Source organism: Haliaeetus albicilla, chromosome 4, assembly GCF_947461875.1.
Source record: "Haliaeetus albicilla chromosome 4, bHalAlb1.1, whole genome shotgun sequence".
Classification (NCBI taxonomy): domain Eukaryota; kingdom Metazoa; phylum Chordata; class Aves; order Accipitriformes; family Accipitridae; genus Haliaeetus; species Haliaeetus albicilla.
The window spans coordinates 32,442,319-32,460,530 of NC_091486.1; the positions used below are offsets into that span (position 1 = coordinate 32,442,319).

An 18,212-nucleotide genomic window follows, 5' to 3' on the forward strand; every position below is an offset into this window, starting at 1 on the left:
CCTGGGGCTGCTCTGCCTCTTCTGCCTGGGGGCTGCTTTCCACTGCACTGGCGAAACCCTGGAGACGAGCTACCAAAAACCCTGCCACAGCTGCGGGGGGCTGTGTGGCAAAGGGCCTGGGCCCTGCTGTGCTGTGGGGGAAGCTCAGAGGTGGGAAACAGTGGGAGAAGGACCAGGGGGATCGGGGGAAGAGCACAGGTTTATTGGGGAGGAGGCGCCTGGAGGGAATGGGGTGCACTTCATGATTTATGATACGTCTTTTTTTTTTTTCCCTTTCTGAACAACTGTGGTTAGAAATACCCTAATTGGCAGTAATACAGTTAATGACTAGTAACTGGCAACTACACGGGCAGCTGGCCAGGACAGCGAGGGGCACGGAGAGCCGAGGAGCCGTGGCGGTGCTCCTCGCCCAGCCCGCCGCAGGGTGCACCCCACGCTGCGTGGCGGGTGGCTTTGCCCAAACGGCCCCTTTGCTGGGCAGCGGCAGGGCCGAAACGGGGGGCTGGCCGCCCACAGCTGCAATCGCCCCGCGGCCCCATCCTGGGGCATCCCACCTGCAAAGAGCGGCTCTGGGTTCCTCACAGCGCTGCTTAACTCCTCTGCAAACAGCGTTCGCAAATCCCCCCCGTGACCCCCAGGCGCGGCAGTTTGGGATGCGGGAGGAGAGCCCCGCTGCCTGCCTCCCTCCGCCAGCTCTGCCCGGCAGCCCCAGCCCTGCGGTACTCACGCTCCACCCCACGAGCCAAGCGACTTCATTGAACACATACTCATTTAAGGATTACTCTGACGTTGCTCATTTCGAGGTCAATTATTGACTTGAATCCTGTTAAAGTTTAACACAAATATGCTACTATATCACCTGTACATATATTACGATAATTATATGGTTACAAAATTCCATTCAAATACTAGGGAAACCAGCTACTACTGGAAAATAAAGGCTCACAGACTGCTCTGAAGCCCATGCAAAGAAATACAAAGATTCCCTTTGCCTTTGTATCAGCTTCACAAAGAATAATCGATTTAGATTATTAAAAGCACCTACAAATTAATTACTCTCCAGTTAAAATCTTTGCTTCCTAAAAATGTTTTGCCTAACCTTGTCAAAGAAGGGGGGTAGAGGATAAGCAGAGAAAGGAAAGGCATCGTATCATAAGCAGCTTGTAAAGCTACAAACAACATGAGAATAATTTTTTTTTTTTTTAAAAGGCACTGCTAACTTTTTCACATTTTAGCAAACTTTTCAATTAGGATTTCTTCCTGGCTATTTAAATATGCTTAAAGTAATGATTTTCTGTAATTTGTCTTTTTCCTTTGGAAACATACCGTGCTATTGTCAGCTTTAAAAAAGAAGCAATTTTCTGACTTTTGAGATTGAGCAGGTCATGGAAAAATTACTACTGTGGGAACCTATAATTAAATAGAAAATGCAGCTGCACTTATAAAAAAACTAAAATTAAGTTTATTCTATTAATACTTGATTCTAGAATTGTATTTGACTCTTCAGACACAGGTCTTAGCTGGAACTGTACCTTACCTGCAAACCATCACTAGCTGCACAGCTACTTGCAAAAGCAGACATGATATAATAGGTACAAACATATTGCCATTTATTTGCTGTTCATCTGAATCAGATTCAGTATAGAATGATAGTCATTTATACATGTAGTCTCTTTCTTTCCTCTTTTCCTTGTATTGGCACTACATCTTTGGGTGCTGTTTTTATTTTTAAGGAATTCAATTAAAATAAATCTACGTAAAATCAGGAATGTTTATTATAAATTTAACTAGAAAAAAGAAGTACAGAAAGGGACTTTTGATCAAAATTATGTAGTACATCTGAACTGAATAAAGATCTCTTCCCAGCATTTGACTAGTCATGAAATGGAGACAAGATTCTACACAATACCATGATACAAAACCAGGCTCCGTGTATATATAAAGAAAATTTATCATAGTTCCCGACTGAATGTTTACACAGTACCAGATACAGGCTTTGAATTCAATTCTAAATTAAAATATTAAAAAAAAAATTGTGACCCACAATAGATTTTAAAACACCTAAAATGAACAAGATTAACAAAAACCTCATTGAGAAAATAAGGTACAGACATGTTGACTAACAATTCATACGACTTGTTCTGACGTCTGATGATAAAAAATACTTGCACAGAAACCTTAAAAGAACTATAAAAAATTAGAAGGCCAAATCAGTCTCAAATAACAGTATTAATTTTATTTATTAATAGTAATAAAAATAGCATTTTTTAAATAATTGCATTTAGGATGACCACCTTTCATGATTTTCTAGAGTAATAATAGGTGAGATTCTACAACCCATCCTTGTTGCATGATATTATAGAAATTACTAAATACAAATGTTCTTTTATATATTATACAATAATTTGTAAAACCATATTTCCTTTAAACCTCCACTAATTCACTAAGTTTGAGAGTTGTTTTTTTTCTTTTAATAAATAGGAAGGAAATTTTCCATAGTCTTTTCATCAATCATTTTCACATATCCAGCTTTCTGTGTTATTATAAAGAATATAACTAAAGCCATACAGTTTATATAAATGTCTATAACCTATTTATTACATATAAGAAGCTGAAATCTTTTCTTCATGTGCAAACTCAACTTCACTATTTTTAATACACTTATATATCATATCTAACACAGCTATCCACAACTACTGGGAGAATGAAAACAGCGTATCAAAAATGGTAAAACAAAAGGATTTGTGAAGAAACATTATACACAACCTGGGGAAGAATTTTTTTTTCCCCTTTCAGAAATGACTTGTGAGCGACAGTGTCATTGCAGAGAAAACCCACAAAACCTGTATCATTGCGTACACTGCTTTATTAAGGCGGCCAGAAGTGATCCTAAGAACCAGCAGTATAATTATTTCAATTTCACATCTACAGCTTGCTTTCTCTCAGCTGCCTGCTTGGTCAGTGGCATGATTTTTGTTTTTTTCGCTACATGCTGTGGAGCTGGGTTTCTATTTTCCAGCTGCATATATTCCACGGAGGAAAGGAAAACTGATCCATGAAGTTCCTATTTGCATAACGCGCAGAAACATCTGTCACAAGATTCTTGTTGGTGGATTGAAGCATCAGGAGATACTGCCGTTGATCATCTGCCCTTAATAATATTGAATTCTTTTTCTGTCAATAGGAGCTCTGAGTGAGGCTGTTTAAGGAGGCAGAGAAAAGAGAGAATTTGATCAGCGAAGACATATTCTTACTATTACTTGAAATGAATGATTGGTTACATGATGCTGTCTCGCACAAACACTCAGAAATGAGCTCTGCCCCAGGATCAGCAAATGCCCTGTTCCATCTGATATCAGTTCTTTGCAAATACAGATCTTATAAAGGTGTATGGTGATTTAATCAGCATCCTGCAGTTGCATACAATGCACAGCAGCTTTTTTTGTTAAACTTTATGCAATGAATGATCTGTGGTAGCAGGGCTAACATTAGAAAGTGCTCAATCTGCAGTGCTGTTTTGAGTTTTGATTTCAGTTTAGGGAATCAAATAAAAAATCTTGAAGAAGACTTATCTGTGTCTCAGATCAGGAAAATTTTCATTCTGTTTCTGCATGTATACATAATGCATGTCTACAGTCATAAATATCAGGTGGAGCAGCCGATTTGTTCATACAGAATACATGAATAGAATAGAAACTCAGTGAAATATAATAGCAACTATTTAAAAAACAATTACTATGCTAGGTCAAGTGTTATTTCTAAAATCACTAAAAGTACTTTCGGTAATATACAAGATTCATATTTCTATGTCACATTTTGCTCTTTTTTACTACAGACTTTTTAAAATTCGCTAGCTCTGTTGATATAATTATACAAACAGATTTTAGGCTGGCCTCCTCTCACACCACTGAGAGTCAGAAACCAGTCTAACCTACGGCATGCAGTGCAAACAAAGTGCTCTTCTCAGCTCGTGTGTTTTGTGGAGTTTAACAGCCAAACTGAGAGGAAAAGAAAGTTTCTTCACATTTACTGTCTACTTATGTCAGAAGTAGCATGAAGGTGATCGATACAGCACTATTCTCTCTGTTTTCTGCCAACAGCTCCAAGATAGCCAGCTTCCTAAGCTAGGTCAGCAGAGATTAATATCACATTAGTAACATCTCATTCATCATTGTCATTGTAAAACAAAAAGGCTTTAGACATTTCTTATTCATAGCTGATCTCTGTAACATGCATGCATGCTTCCCCCCCCCCCCCCCCCCCCCCTCGCTCCTTCACACATTCACAGATACCTCAATTCAGCTGAAAATGTCTGGGTGCAGGAAATACCTGCTTGGGAGGGCAGCACAACAGGGTCACGGTATATTGTGAAACAAACAGTTGTAAAAATAATACAAAAAAAAAAACCCTGCAGCAGGAGTGATCTTTGCTTCCATACACATATTTGTATAAAAAGTTTCTCTGGCAGTGGTTCACCAGCAGGCAGTAATCAGCTAAGATACTTCTTTGTAATTTTTCTGTTTCATAAATAATACAGGAGTTTACTAACAGGAAGTTTGTGGGAAGCAACAGTAAACAGTCTAGCAATCCATCTGTTATTGCGGAATGCAAGAAAGCTGAATCAGATTCTCTGCAAGTGGACTATTTTCGTTGTTTGTGCTAACGAAGATGTGTGGGAAATGGGCATTTAGAGTCATTATTAATGTGAACTCTTGCAGACCTCCTTTCTCCCTTGCCTTGTGGAAAGGGATGGCTGGGTACGATTTCAGCAAGAAGCTCCAGTACTTCAATGGCTACAGGGCACCTTGTAATAAACCTGAGCAAAAAGGACAAGGCAGTTGTATCGGATGAGAAATATTCAGGTGACAGTTACAAAGAGAATTTTGCTTCCTCGAAACCAGTCTTGGAAAGAATGACTGCTAAATTAAAACACACACAAACTCCTGTTAGCATCTTCCTCAGCCTCAAGATATTTATCAGGAAGAAATTGAAAGAACCTGGAGTAGGAGGAAAGGAAATAAGGAAAAAATAAGGTAATGATGGAGGTTGTACTGACAGGCTTTCTGTGCCAGCACAAGTAGAGAGTCAAGCAAGGGTGAAAAAAAAGCTAGTATCTTTCCCGAAGACAGGCTGTTCTGCTGGCATTCGTCCACCCTTGATATGTTGCTTATGAATAGAAGGCTAGAAAGAGAGCGGGGGCAGGCGTGTAAATTAGTCACTACTACTACAAAAGCAAGGTTTCTTTGCCAGCGGCAACACGGTGTCTCACCTCAAAGATTAATTTGTAGCACTGCAAGTGTGCGCATCCAAGATAGAAAGTTGTCCTGCCAAATGAATGAGAGTCAGAAGCCTAAGTATAGGATTATCTCCTGTGCTAACTAGGAATCATTTCACTTTAACAAGCTAACAAATTGTGCTTATTCACAACATGTCTGAATATTACACGTGGCACTTGGTTTAGAAGAGACGATAAATACACAGAAAACCTCTGTCCGAAACAAAACCCACTAAAAAGATGTAGGAAGTTGTCGAGAAACGGAAATGACAAATTACTGGGCACGATATCAGCTAATTGTTGTGCATTTAATAAGCTGGGGGCAGTAGCGCAAAACTGCCCTGCAGTAAGAACAATTTTCACTAGGACACTCTTCACGTCAGAGTTTTAATCTTCACAAAGTCTTTACAATGGCAAGCTAACGTGCTTTGGAGCCAGTCGAAACCTCGCATGTTGGCAGCCTGATAACGACTCTGAGGCGCGTAGGACCCCGAAGGTGACGGGCTTGCTGAGGCCCGGGGAGCCGGGGGTGGGGGTTGCCGTTCCCGAAACGGGAGAGCGGCCGGGGGGAGCGGCCGGAGCCCGCGGCCGCTCAGCCCTTCCCTGGGGGAGGCCGCCCCCCGCCGCCTGACAAGGCTGCCATCTCCTGGCTTCCCTCTTCAAACCGGCTCCGACCGGCGGGGAGGAAGGCCTCGCGCTAGGGAAAACGCCCCTCCCTGGCACAGGGATTCGGAAGCGGATTTCGGGGGCGGGGGGGTGGGCAGAGCGGTGCGGGCTCACCCCCACCCCACCCCGGCCGGTTGTAGCACCGGGAAACGGAGGAGCAGCCACACGCGTATCCCTCCTTCCACCTTCCCCAGCCCCCCCGCCATGTCCTGTCCAGCAAAGCCCAGGCACAAACACTTTCCCAAACAAAACAGCAACGCTCCCCCCCCCCCCCGCGCCCAGGGGAACGCTGCTGCCTGGGCTGCCCCGAAGGCGCGGGACATCCCCGGCGCTGGCCTTCTGGCTGAGGGGTTTGCTCCCCTACACGCGCGCGGTGTGAGCAGCTGAGGCGGCGGCTCGGAGCTATCTGGGAGCCAGGGAGGCAGCGGGGAGCACACGGCGGGAGCCAGAAACCTGGGGGCTCGGAGGGAGGGCGGGCGGGCTGAGCGCCCCGCAGCCCCCCGCCGCCGCCCGCCGGAGCGCCCGGCGGCAGCCGGCCCGCCGCGCTCCCGAAGGGGTTTGCTGCCCCCTGCCGGCCGGCCGCGCGCACTGCGGCCCGCCGGGCGGCCGTTACCTCCCCTCCCGGCGAGGCGGCCGTTACCTCCCCTCCCGGCGAGGCGGCCGTTACCTCCCCTCCCGGCGAGGCGGCCGTTACCTCCCCTCCCGGCGAGGCGGCCGTTACCTCCCCTCCCGGCGAGGCGGCCGTTACCTCCCCTCCCGGCGAGGCGGCCGTTACCTCCCCTCCCGGCGAGGCGGCCGTTACCCGCCCCGTGGAGGCCGCGCTGCCCCTCCAGCGAGCAGGGCGAGGGGAGGCCGGCCTCCCACCGCTGCCTCGGCGCGGGGCAGCCCGTGCTGGCCGGCATGATCTTTCCAGAGGAAACATGAACTATCCGAACGCCTGCAGCCACCTGCTGAGCCACTGGTACAACACGGAGAAGCTCCGCAGAGCGGCCTTCACGTACAAGCTCTTCGGTCTCACCAGATTTACCTCAGTCTGGGTAATAAAAATCAGGATAGTAAGTGAGGTTTTTAAGGTTTCGCTCTCTGCATGATACTATTGGGGTACTCGCATCGGCAAGCATATTTTTGCAAGACGACGTTGCACCATTGCCACTGCAGCAGATACTGACAATTTCATTATTATTCCCTGAAGTTGTAAAAGACGTTACCTAATAACTGTGCAGTGTAGTTAAAAATTCAGCATCATCTATGCCAATTACACCTCAACAATGGGCAGAGTTGCAAAAAAAAAAAAGGACAAAGCTTTTGATGATTTTAACACAAACTGGTGGAAAAGCCTGGAAATCCTTTTTTTGAACCATCAGTATCTGAATCTATAATGTCCATGACTGCATAGGACCTGTCCTTTCCTCACATATAAGCCCACCAGAATTGAATCACACAGCACTGCCACTCTACTGCAAGTTTCCCATATGGGTACACAATGGTCTTGGATCACTGACACAGGCAGTAGAAGTGAACCTGTCAAAATGTGGTTTAGTAAAGCTGTGGCATTACCTCTTATGACTGTCTCCAGCTGCAGCCCGGCACTGGGAACATCGAGTCTTTCTAGCCTTTTTTTTTTTTTTTTTTTTTTTCCGAGTATGGTGAGACTTGCTACTGCTCCTGACTGGTCTAATGCCTGCTCTTACCTTGTGAGCATTCACCTCCAAGTGACATAGCACAGCTGTATGATTTTATTGCTCTAAAGACCAAGAAGGATACCTTATTTCTTAGCATCTAAATCTCATCCACTCCTGCACAGTTAAAGAGATGTGCCACTGAGCCAGGTCTACAGCCAAAAACATTGTACAGTAAGAATGGGTGCTGTTTTGTTACAATTTTTTGTCCTGCCTGTGTTTCACTTGTTTGGTTAAAGTAGAGCTTGAGGGCATTCCATTTATTTCTGCATCGTGATGCGGTTGATTTCAATACTCACCAGAGTATGAGCATGGCCTAGGTACTAAGCATGAGGTAGCTATGATGGTCTGGGGCTCCACCTAGACACACAGCCTCTCCACAGGAGCAGCTCACTTGAACATGGCGTGCACTGATGCGCATAGTTCTCCTATTTCTGTAATCAAAATGAGTCACAGCAAGCTCAGGAATCTGGTGTACTGTTGCAAGAAACTGCCATGATGAAGGGTCTTGATGGTACTTCTCCTGGGTATCCACTGATGTGCATGCTTGTGCAACCCTGGCTTTTCTGCTCCAGGTACCCAGCAAAAAAACACCAAGCGTTTGATGTTATGGACATTTGTGCACCACAGGAATTACAAATGTGAACTAATTGCAGGCTAGCAAAATGGTCTCAACACTGACCAGTCTGGACACAAAGCCTTCCTCTCTGAGAAGAGCATGATGAATGAACTTGTTATTTAAGCATTTGTCCTGGTTTCAGCCAGCATAGAGTTAATTTTCTTTCTAGTAGCTGATATAGTGTTATGTCTTAGGATTCAGTATGAGAAGAATGTTGATAACACACTGATATTTTCGATTGTTGCCAAGTAATGTTTAGACTAAGTCAAAGATTTTTTTCAGCTTCTCATGTCCAGCCATCAGGAAGGCTGGAGGGGCACAAGAATTTGGGAGGGGACACAGCCAGGGCAGCTGACCCAAACTGGCCAAAGGGATATTCCATACAATGTCACGTCATGTGCAGTATATAAACTGGGGGGAGTTGGCCTGGGAGGGATTGCTGCTTGGGAACTAACTGGGCATCGGTCAGCGAGTGGTGAGCAATTGCATTGTGTATCACTTGTTTTGTACATTCTGATGCTTTTATTAGTATTGTAATTTCATTATTGTTACTATCATTATTATTTTCTTCCTTTCTGCTCTATTAAACTGTTCTTATCTCAACCCACGAGTTTTACCTTTTTCCTTCCAATTCTCTCTCCCATCCCACTGGGCGGGGGGAAGTGAGTAAGCGGCTGTGTGGTGCTTAGTTGCTGGCTGGGGGTTAAACCACAGCAGCATTGAACAAAATCCCTTCCACAGAGAGCCTAAGTCACTTTACACTTTGCGAGTTTACCATATAGCACATCAACAGATCAGATGCAAGACTCCACTCAGCTTCACTGCTACAACCTAGTCAAGTCCCTGAAAATCAGAGATCAAACACCCCAAGAAAAACTCTCTGAGCTGTGATCCCTGCTGCATCTGTGAGGTACTGCCAGTGTCTCCTCTGCACAAGTTGCCATCACTGCAGGGATCGGAGCTGTTACGGTCTCCCCATTGATTGCAGTTTGGAGGCAGGCTGCCTTTCACTCACTCGCTCCTGACCTGCCTTGCCAGACATCTTGGCTCCAGTCTGCCAACAGAAGAATCTAGCATTGGGTGCAACCTGTGCCATTACATATCTGGATTTCCTGGCAGAGGGCTACTAGAAGTGTTATCCAGTGGATCCAACACATCAAAACGGATCCGGCAGATCTCATCTCTTTCCCAAGGCTCTAAGGGAGAAAGTGACATCTCCACAAGCATGCCCAACCTTCACCTCCAAAATGCCAAGCCCTTGGTTCCCACTGCAATGGGGTGTAACACCACAAAGGCTCACACTGCAGTAGTTGGTAGGAAATTTGGATTCTGACCACTTTTGGGGAGCCTGCCTTTACAACTATGTTGGGTCTTTCCCCAGACCTCACCTCCAGGTAGCAAAAATAAGACTACTTCATGTCCTCCTTTTACACACCAATCCTCTCTTTCAGACACATTGGCTCAAGCTGCCATTCCCTGGGAGAGTCTCTGCTCAGACAGGTTTATGCCCCTGTGGTGAGCTCTCAGGATGCCTCCTGTCTGCCTCTCACACCTTCCCTAGCAGTCAGTGCTCCTCTCAGCTATAATCCCTGCGGTACCTGAAAGCAGGAACTTTCCTCAGGGGCCAGAAGCTGTATTCAGAGTTTTGATGGAGCCTGTGAGAGCTGGGTACCTCTCCTTAGGCATTCAGAAGACACAAATGTGGCAGATTTGATTCCCTGGTGCAAGGTCACTTTGCCATCATAACTACAGAAATGAATGGTCAAACTCCTCCTTGCCAGACTTCCTCCATCTAATGGAGCTACACTACAGAAGACATCTTTTCCTACAAGGATTAAAAGTCCTTTTCAAAGTCCAGTTGCCTCAGTAGGATGAATAAATCTGTATTTTATGCCACTCCTGTTCCTGCTATTTCTCTTGTGTTTGGAGGTGAACTCAGGCTGAAAACCAGCAGCACCATTATGTTAGCCCACTAATTAAAAGGCATATAGACAGGGACCTTAGAAATTGATCGCAGACTGGAACCTTTGCCCAGATTTATTGAGTCATGATGCTAATTTATTTCCCCTTTACCAGGGGAAATCCTGTCTCTACAGTTACCTTTTCACTCCAGTTTTGTGCCCAGCTCAGTTACCTGATTCTTACTATTTTCTCTCCTCCTGTTCATGGTGACCAAAACCACTTTATCCATGGAAAAGTATTTCATATGGCTTTGAAGCTAGTGAGGCTAATTTAAAACACACACGGGCACACACATGCATGTGTGCATGCGTACATATGCACGTGCACACACACATACACACACACACGCGTGCGATTAAAATTCAGCCCAGGAAGAAAATTGTGAACAGGAAAACACAAGTGTTGCTCATATTGCTCAGAATCAGGATGCTGTGCAGCAGGTAGCAAAGCAAAGCCTCACCATAAACACTTGGAAAAACAGATGTTGAGAGGGTGTGAGCTGGAGCTGGGGAATCACACAGTTCTCCTTTATCTTGCATAATTCTAGGCAACCCTGGGCAAAACTGGCCGTAGAAAGTCACAGGCCCGGGAGAAGCAGAAAGATCTACCATGGTCTACCAGACAGACTGCAGGCTTGCTGAGACCTTTTCCCAGGAAGGGAGTTTCTCCCATTGTAATGGAAATTTGAGTTAATGGCAAGTAAATGGTAAAGGAAGATTGTCTCCCTGGTCATGTCCCTGGAACAGATGCAGTAGCTCTTGCTGGCATATGCCCTTCAAAAACACATGCTGCTTTGCTGGGAGAGAAACTGAGGGATCATATGGTGTCTTCAAGTGAGGACTTGGGTGGGGTCTGAGCCCCAACATTTCTGACAACCTGAAACTCTCGAAGATGCCGATAGAAATTGAAGATGCTCAGCATATAGTTAGAGGTGCACAGAACCCCACAGCACCAGGTCAGGAGACAACTGTTTGTTGCTTGACATCAGAGCCTCTTGCACAGAGCAGACAATGAGCAAAATATAAAGGAAACATAAAGGCCTTTGAGCCTACAAAGGAGGATCTGGAGAATAGTGTCAGTGGTTTGCAGAGTTAGGAGTGGAAAAGTCTTGGTGAACTGTTTCAGGACCTTGGACTCTTGCATGACATTTTCACTTCAGGATGCCCTGTGGAGTAAAGCCACACTCTGGAGACTTACAAAATCCAGGAGGCTGCCCAAACCTGCCTATATTGTCAGATCTTGCCTGAAAGCCACATCAGCATAACACAGCCTGAACGATCCCAGCATGTACTTGCTCAAGCACAGTCCTTCTGCTCTCCATCTCTTTTGTCCCCTGAGAGAAAGCCAGACAGTTTAGATTCTCTGTCTGATAATCTGTCCTCTTAGGTAAACCATGAATTCAAAGAATTGTAATGCTTAAAACCAAACAGAAAATGTAACCAAGTTAGCTAAAATAGGTTAAATTCAAGATAAGTAACTGAAGATTTAGTACACAGTAGCAAACAACAGGGACCAGCAAAGTAGATTTTCCCCGGCACTGATCATTCTTGATTCCTAAAGGCACCAGGAACTGTTTGATGCTTCTGTATCCCTTGTAAAATTAAGATCAATACTGATTTAGACGGTCCTAACGTAGCCAGATCTTAATCCCACACACTAACCCTCCAGCTCTAGAGATATTTCTGCCACCACATGCCAAGGGGTATTAGCCCAAAGCATTTAAGTCCTCTGCAGCAGACAGCTTTTGGGAAGAGACTTACCAAAGCAAGGCCCCATGGCTTAGAGATCAGCAATTCCTCGCTTCACCCTTGTCTGCTCAGCTTGCTGTCACATCCTCTCTGAGGTCAGCTCTTTCCCGCCAGCTTTGCCCAAATCTCTCTGCTAGAGATTTAAAATCACTGAAAATTTTCAAGACATCCAAGACAAACAGTCACAGAAAAAGGAACTGGGAAGGGCAAACTATTGGCGTACCTACTGACAGAAACTACATTTTCTTCAGAAAGAGAACTATATTGTTTCCAGTGTGGTTACTCACAGAAAATGCTGCTGGGTATATACCAGAAATTCATGCCTACACATTCTTTACTCTCAAATAATGACAAATATAACTAGCACTAGAGATGCTTAGCACTGATGTGCATTTTCTCCTGTTGGTGGTATAGCTCTAAAATAGGAAAAATAATGTTGAAAGTCCAAGGCATCTATATAGGTGATGTGCATGCATAGAGCTCAGTGCTTAAAGAAAGGCATTGTGTTTTACTAGCGACAAACAATTAGGCACATTCCTAAAGAACAAGCTTAGGTCATGAATGTAGTATCTCTGTGTGTGGTCTTTATAATGATGTTGACACAGGACAAGGTTAAGTACCTACGATGTGCATACCCAGAATGTGCATATCTATCTAGAGTCTACATGAAATATAGTCACTAAAAACTGTGTGTTCTGAAATAAAGAAATAGTTACCTGGAAAAATGAAACACAGTAGCAATAATTTTAATTGTTAATCCTAAGCAATGTTTAAAATTAATTTTGGTTTAGAGTGTTCTGACATTTCCAATACAATAGTTCCATACAGAGCCTCAGAGTTTAAAAAAAAAAAAAAAAAAAGAAGTATTTTTGCCAGATCTTCCCAGCTCTGAGTTCTACCAAAGGCCATCATGAGGTCAGTCTTTGTGATGTTCTCCTTGGAGAATTTTGTCTGCCCTAGCTCCCTAGCTCTCTGGATATGGTTTTCTGTCTTTGGTCGGTTTTTCTTCCCAGCCCCTCTCATTACATGCAATAATACATCTTCTGTTTCAGTTTGGGGCTATTGTGTAATGTTCCCCAAGTCACATCTTGGAACTAGAGTGCTCAGCTTTCTTCTTATGGCCCTTTTTTTTTTTTTTTTTTTTCCAGCGTTGTTTTGAAAATATCTCCCCCTATCTGGAGTTGCAGACATGTTTACCAATAGTTCTGTTCTTTCTTGAAATATTTCCGGTTTCCATCTATTTCACACCTTCTCCGTCCACATGATAGCAGCAATACCTGCATTTCCGAGTGCTGCCCCCCTGCGCCCCTTTCCGTATGTTCTCCACTCTTGCTTCTGCTCCCATCCCCTCCGGCAGGAGGGCGGGTACCTACAGCACAGCCGTTACCTGTTTGCGCCAGTTGCCTGAAGGCGGGCCGTCAGTGCCCGCTTCTGCTCCCGCCTCGGCGTGTCACCGCACCAGACGCCCTGGCCCCGGGTCACCGGGCTGAATGAAGGCTTTTTCCCGTGCCGGGACAGGAAAGAGGCGTGGGATATGGCTTGCCCCCGGCGCAGCCGTGTGGGCAAGGCTTCCCCGATCGAGCAGCTGCCGTCCGATCCGCCACACCGCGGGGCACAGGGAGGGACCCCCCGCCCCGCGGCCGGGGCTCTGCCGCCGCGCGCGCCGCCCCGCGCCGCCCCGCGCCGCCCCGCTCCGCTCCGCCCCGCCCCGCTCCGCGCCGCCGCCGCCAGAGGGCGGGCGAGGCAAGCGGGCGGGCCCGCCGCCGGCCCGGCCGCCTCCGAGTAGCGCCTTGCAGAACTGCGAGCTGCCTTGGAGCGGGCGGTTTCCCTTTCGACGGGGGATTAACGCCTAAAGTCACACGGGGAAGACACGCCACTAAGAATGTGCAAGCGATCAGTGGGAGTACAGGGGGGCTTCCTCCTCAGAAGGAGCGCTTTAGGATCTGCAAGAAAAAAATGAACCGGTAAAAAGGAGCGGAGAAGCAGGCGTGCTGCCAAGTTAAGAGGAAAGAGGCCCGTTACGATGAACCAGAGCTCTGCTAAGGCATCTATCGTACACCTCTTGCAGGCAGAATCCAGCAGCCAGGCTAGGCATGTATTCCGCGGAACAGAAAGGCAGCGTCCAGCATGAGTGAGGCTGAAATGACCACACCCCAACTATGTGTTCCGGGATTTCAACCAAAATGTAGATTTAACAAGATGCCATTCTTCATGTTCATCCCACACAATCCTTGAAAATTCCTGAATTTTCAAGGGACTGATTGAAAAATTTCTCTTAAGAGGACTGCAAGTTTTAAACAAGTCAGCTTCACTACTTGCAAGACAAACCCCTCCTTTTTAGTACATATGTGGAATCCAAGTATGTGTTTTCTCATTGCTTCAACATAAAAATGCACAAAACAATTGTTCCTGATTTCAACATTAAAGCTTTATTCATTCCAGGACTTGGCAATAATGTATAAACCTCAAGTCAATAGCTGAAGTGAACCGCACATTTTTCTCGCAGTACATTTAATCAAGCTCTCAAAGGTTTTAATTTTAAAAGACCTTTTTTAAATTTTATATTCCCCCTTTTTCTTTCATAATACAGATGGGAAGAGTTCTTTGTATGGTCTGATGGGACTATCTACAAGAAAACATTAGAAACTGCATTTTCAAGCACTTTCCCAGGTCAGTTACCAAATGAATTTCCTTCGTTGGTGCTAAACCAGCTGCAAAGCCTGAGAAGTGTATAACTGCATTTTCAGCATGAAGTGTCATCTGTATGGATCTAAAAGTTGTGTGTGTGGAAAAATAATAAAGTTCAGTGATAATTTGAGGCAACCTAGACAAGGGGAACTAGACAAGGAAGAATTCAGCAGCTCATCAAGCCTCCCAACAATCCCACTAAGTAACTGTTCCCAAGGCTCAGTCATGCTACTGGGAACAGAGGAAACAAGTATACATGGCATAAACTGGTACCCACCCCAACTCTGTTCAGTCCCATAATCAGGCAGACAATCAGACAATGGTTGCACCGATTTTTTATGTACAGCTTATTTTCCTTCTCCAGGGAGCTCCTCAGCAGAAGGGACTGAAGCTGCCCCTGCTCCCTCTTTAGAACCTTCAGGACCCAGGCTGAAGACAGAGCAAGCGAGAGAACCCCACCATGGGGTGTAACACAAGCACAAAGCTCCTCAACGGGAAACTGCTCCAGTCAGGAGATTTCAAAACAGTCACAAACATTCACTACTTTCTTTAGGCTATATTTTCCCAAGGTCATCATAATCAGTGTTTTGCCTATGAGATTGAAATTTCTTGAGAAAATATATACTTCACAGAAGGCCAAGTTAGCTGTTATTGTTACAGTGACATACAGTGTCACTTACAAGCTCTAATTATTTCGGAATAATTTTTCTGTCAGTGAAAAGCAGCCAGAATGCACGGAATTTGGCTCCACTGATAAAAGTAGCAAACATTTGCTTTATATTACACTTGGGGGGGGGGGGGGGGGGGGGGGAGAAAAAAAAATAAAAAAAAAAAAAGAAAGAAAAAGAAAGGGGGGAAAGAAAAAAAAAGAAAAAAGCTCATTTTGGAAAGGTCAATATTTAGAGGGGGGGGAAGTAGACTTAAATCCCCAAAATGCAGCAGGTTCAGCTCTGTCCCTTTTAATCATCTGGATCCACAAGCAACTGTAGGAGCTTGGCATCAAATTAAGGAAAACTGAAATCAGACAGTATAGTTGCAGAAGTTTTCTATACTGATCTTTTAAAGCAGCACTGACACACTTGAAGAGAGGTAAAACATAGTTATGTAAGGAAAGCACCAACATACTGCATCACATAAGTGAGAATTTTCAAAGCATTGAGATCTTTGGTGGCTGCATGATAACAGTAACTGGCGTTTGCCACACAATGTACAGTGAAAATACGTTCCTTTCTCTGTTAAATTATCCTTGGATTTTTCCACTCTCTTCTCTTCCCCCTTCCACCAGCAGGAGTCCCACAGACATTAGGGCACAGCAAGAACTGATAAAAGACTTAGAAATGCATGGTAGGTTGTTTTTCTTTTTTTAATCAGAGTTAATGAAAAGTCTTCCATTGCAAGACATCATAAAGCTGTTTCAGAGATATTCCTCTATCAATAGCCAGTTGGCCCTATTTAATGGAAGCTTGGAAAGTACACTGTCAACTTAAATTGGTACCCACATAAAAAAACAGTTTAGAAACGTATAAGACTAGTAGGAATGTTTACACAATTTTAAAACATTCCAGCAAGGACTACAGCTATTAAACAAATCAGTATGTCCCACAGTGTTTGAAGCCCAAACACTGAAGCACTAAGTACCCAGGAGTATAATTTGCCTTCAAACACTTTTTTTAAAAAAGATGCTCTTTATTGTCAACAAAAGTTCCACTAAAAAAAGGTAGGGACAAAGGAATCTCAGGAGTGAGTACTGAGTTTGGTATAGACAGAGGATTACAGGTTTGCAGGGCTAGATCATAAGCAGGAGTGGTGCTGGTTGTCATGTCAACTGAGGACTGTGATTATGATTTATAAATTTGCAGTAGCCTTTTTAAGGGTGCTGTAGGCCTTCGGGATATGGATCTGGTGAAGAATCATGGCTCCAGTGAAGTCAATAGCAAAAATTCTTCAGTGCACACAAAGCAACCCTACTTCTTTCGTTTCAAAGACTGCCAGTACTCATATACAGAGACTCTACTAAATTGCTTGCATACTACAGCCAAAAGATGTTCTAATAGGTGATGAATTCTTCTCCTTTTTTGGCAAAGTCCCTTTTGAGGACCATAGCAACTCAAACTGGCCCGTGTCAGCTCTCAGCCAGTGCATCCCCTTTCTGAGTGACACGACTAAGTATCCCTAGCTACAGGTTGCCAAATTCCTCAACATAGGGCTGAACATGAGAAACTGCTTTGAAAAGTGTCTCTCACACAGTGTCCCTTTCTTCCTAGTGAAGGCAGCAGGATGGCTTCCTTCCTAATGGTCAGCCCACTGGAGCCTGAAAGACAACCCAGATCCTTTTCTCAGCCCCACTGCAGAATTAGCTATTTTACAGGGAAAAATGTGATACCAGTTCCATTAATGTTACACTAGTAAGAGGAGTTACACCTCAGCTTCTCTCAGTGTTGTTATTAGATTTATGAATTAGGGCCTTTAAATCTTGATTATCTGTGTTGCCACTTTAGTCAGCAACCAAGACTCAACATATACCAGAAGGTCAAGAAAGAGAACAAGAAAGTGTCATCTTTAGAGGGTCTTTCATCTATCATAATCATAATCATCTGCACAGCAGAAATTTTCTTTATCATCTCTCCCATTACAGTGCAATCCAGAAGGAACGGAGAGAATCGCTCTGCATCCACCTCTGTTATCAGCTCACATCAATGCAGTTACCAGATGTAATGATCTATTTTCTGGCTCTTCATAGCTGTGTTCTTCAGAGGACAGGGTTCCCATCTGGTTGAATTCGATAAATACGTGTGTAGTATGAATGACACTCAGGTTTAGGTGTGGAAAATTCTTTCCATTTGCCTCCTGAGAAAAAGGAGGATGAAAACATGAGAAAAAATTTATTGTCTAAGGATACTCTTCACTGAGTTCCCTTCACTCCCCTTTCTCTCAGTCCAGGAGTCAACATGTTTATGCTGAAGAGAGCATCATATAGGAGCTCCTTGTCTTTCTGTCCCTGTACCCCCTATTAAAGTGCCCTTCCTGTTCCACTTCACAACATATAGGAAGAACATCAGCACAAATGTGAAGGTGCCCTGTAGTAATTTGCAAGTGCCAGTATATATTAAATAATACATACCACATATTGGTCTGATTAATGCATGCTTGTCATATTCATTTATTTTCCTAAAGGCCTCTGTGGAGCTCATGCAGGGCCACAGTACTTGTGGGTACTGAGTAGTTCCAGAGGAGCCAGCATTTGGAGAGCGTACTTGGGATGGATGTGCAGGCCACAGGAGTGCACCTAGTTCTAAAACCATGGCAGAGATTGCAAACACCATGAATTTACCACACAAACCAAAATATTCTCCTCCCCATAGGAATTCCAGAGCATACCTCCAACCTGAAAGTCTGCATGGGGGACCCATCCTGGTTGTAAGTGAATTTGCCTAAGAAGTAAATTCCTTCCTCTTCAGAAGCATCTTGCATATCCTTAAAAAAGAAGAGTGGGGAAGGATGACATTTCCACCATTCCAGAGAGAAAAACCATGACAGCAGCCCCAATGGCTGTTGCAGCTTCAGTCACAAGTCTC

At 44.7% G+C, this 18,212-nt stretch overlaps 1 protein-coding gene and 1 long non-coding RNA gene across 4 annotated transcripts in view; both read right to left on the reverse strand.

Moving 5' to 3' along the window:
• Positions 1-1,514: 1,514 nt before the first annotated feature.
• Positions 1,515-13,483, reverse strand: LOC138685130 (uncharacterized). The gene is made up of 3 exons (XR_011324387.1): positions 13,337-13,483; positions 11,962-12,082; positions 1,515-3,199 (listed from the first exon to the last, which is right to left on the reverse strand). It is a non-coding gene; the product is annotated as an uncharacterized lncRNA (long non-coding RNA).
• An 869-nt stretch (positions 13,484-14,352) lies between these two features.
• PLCL1 (phospholipase C like 1 (inactive)) overlaps positions 14,353-18,212 on the reverse strand; it is a 256,880-nt gene continuing 253,020 nt past the window's right edge. Inside the window, exons 8-10 of one of the 3 annotated variants that reach the window (XR_011324389.1) lie at positions 18,016-18,111; positions 17,759-17,929; positions 14,353-17,484 (exon numbers count right to left, since the gene is read on the reverse strand). The gene's annotated coding sequence lies outside the window, so the exon portion shown is untranslated. The remainder of the gene's footprint in view (positions 17,485-17,758; positions 17,930-18,015; positions 18,112-18,212) is intronic. The other 2 variants (XR_011324388.1, XR_011324390.1) reach the window with 2 other exon arrangements.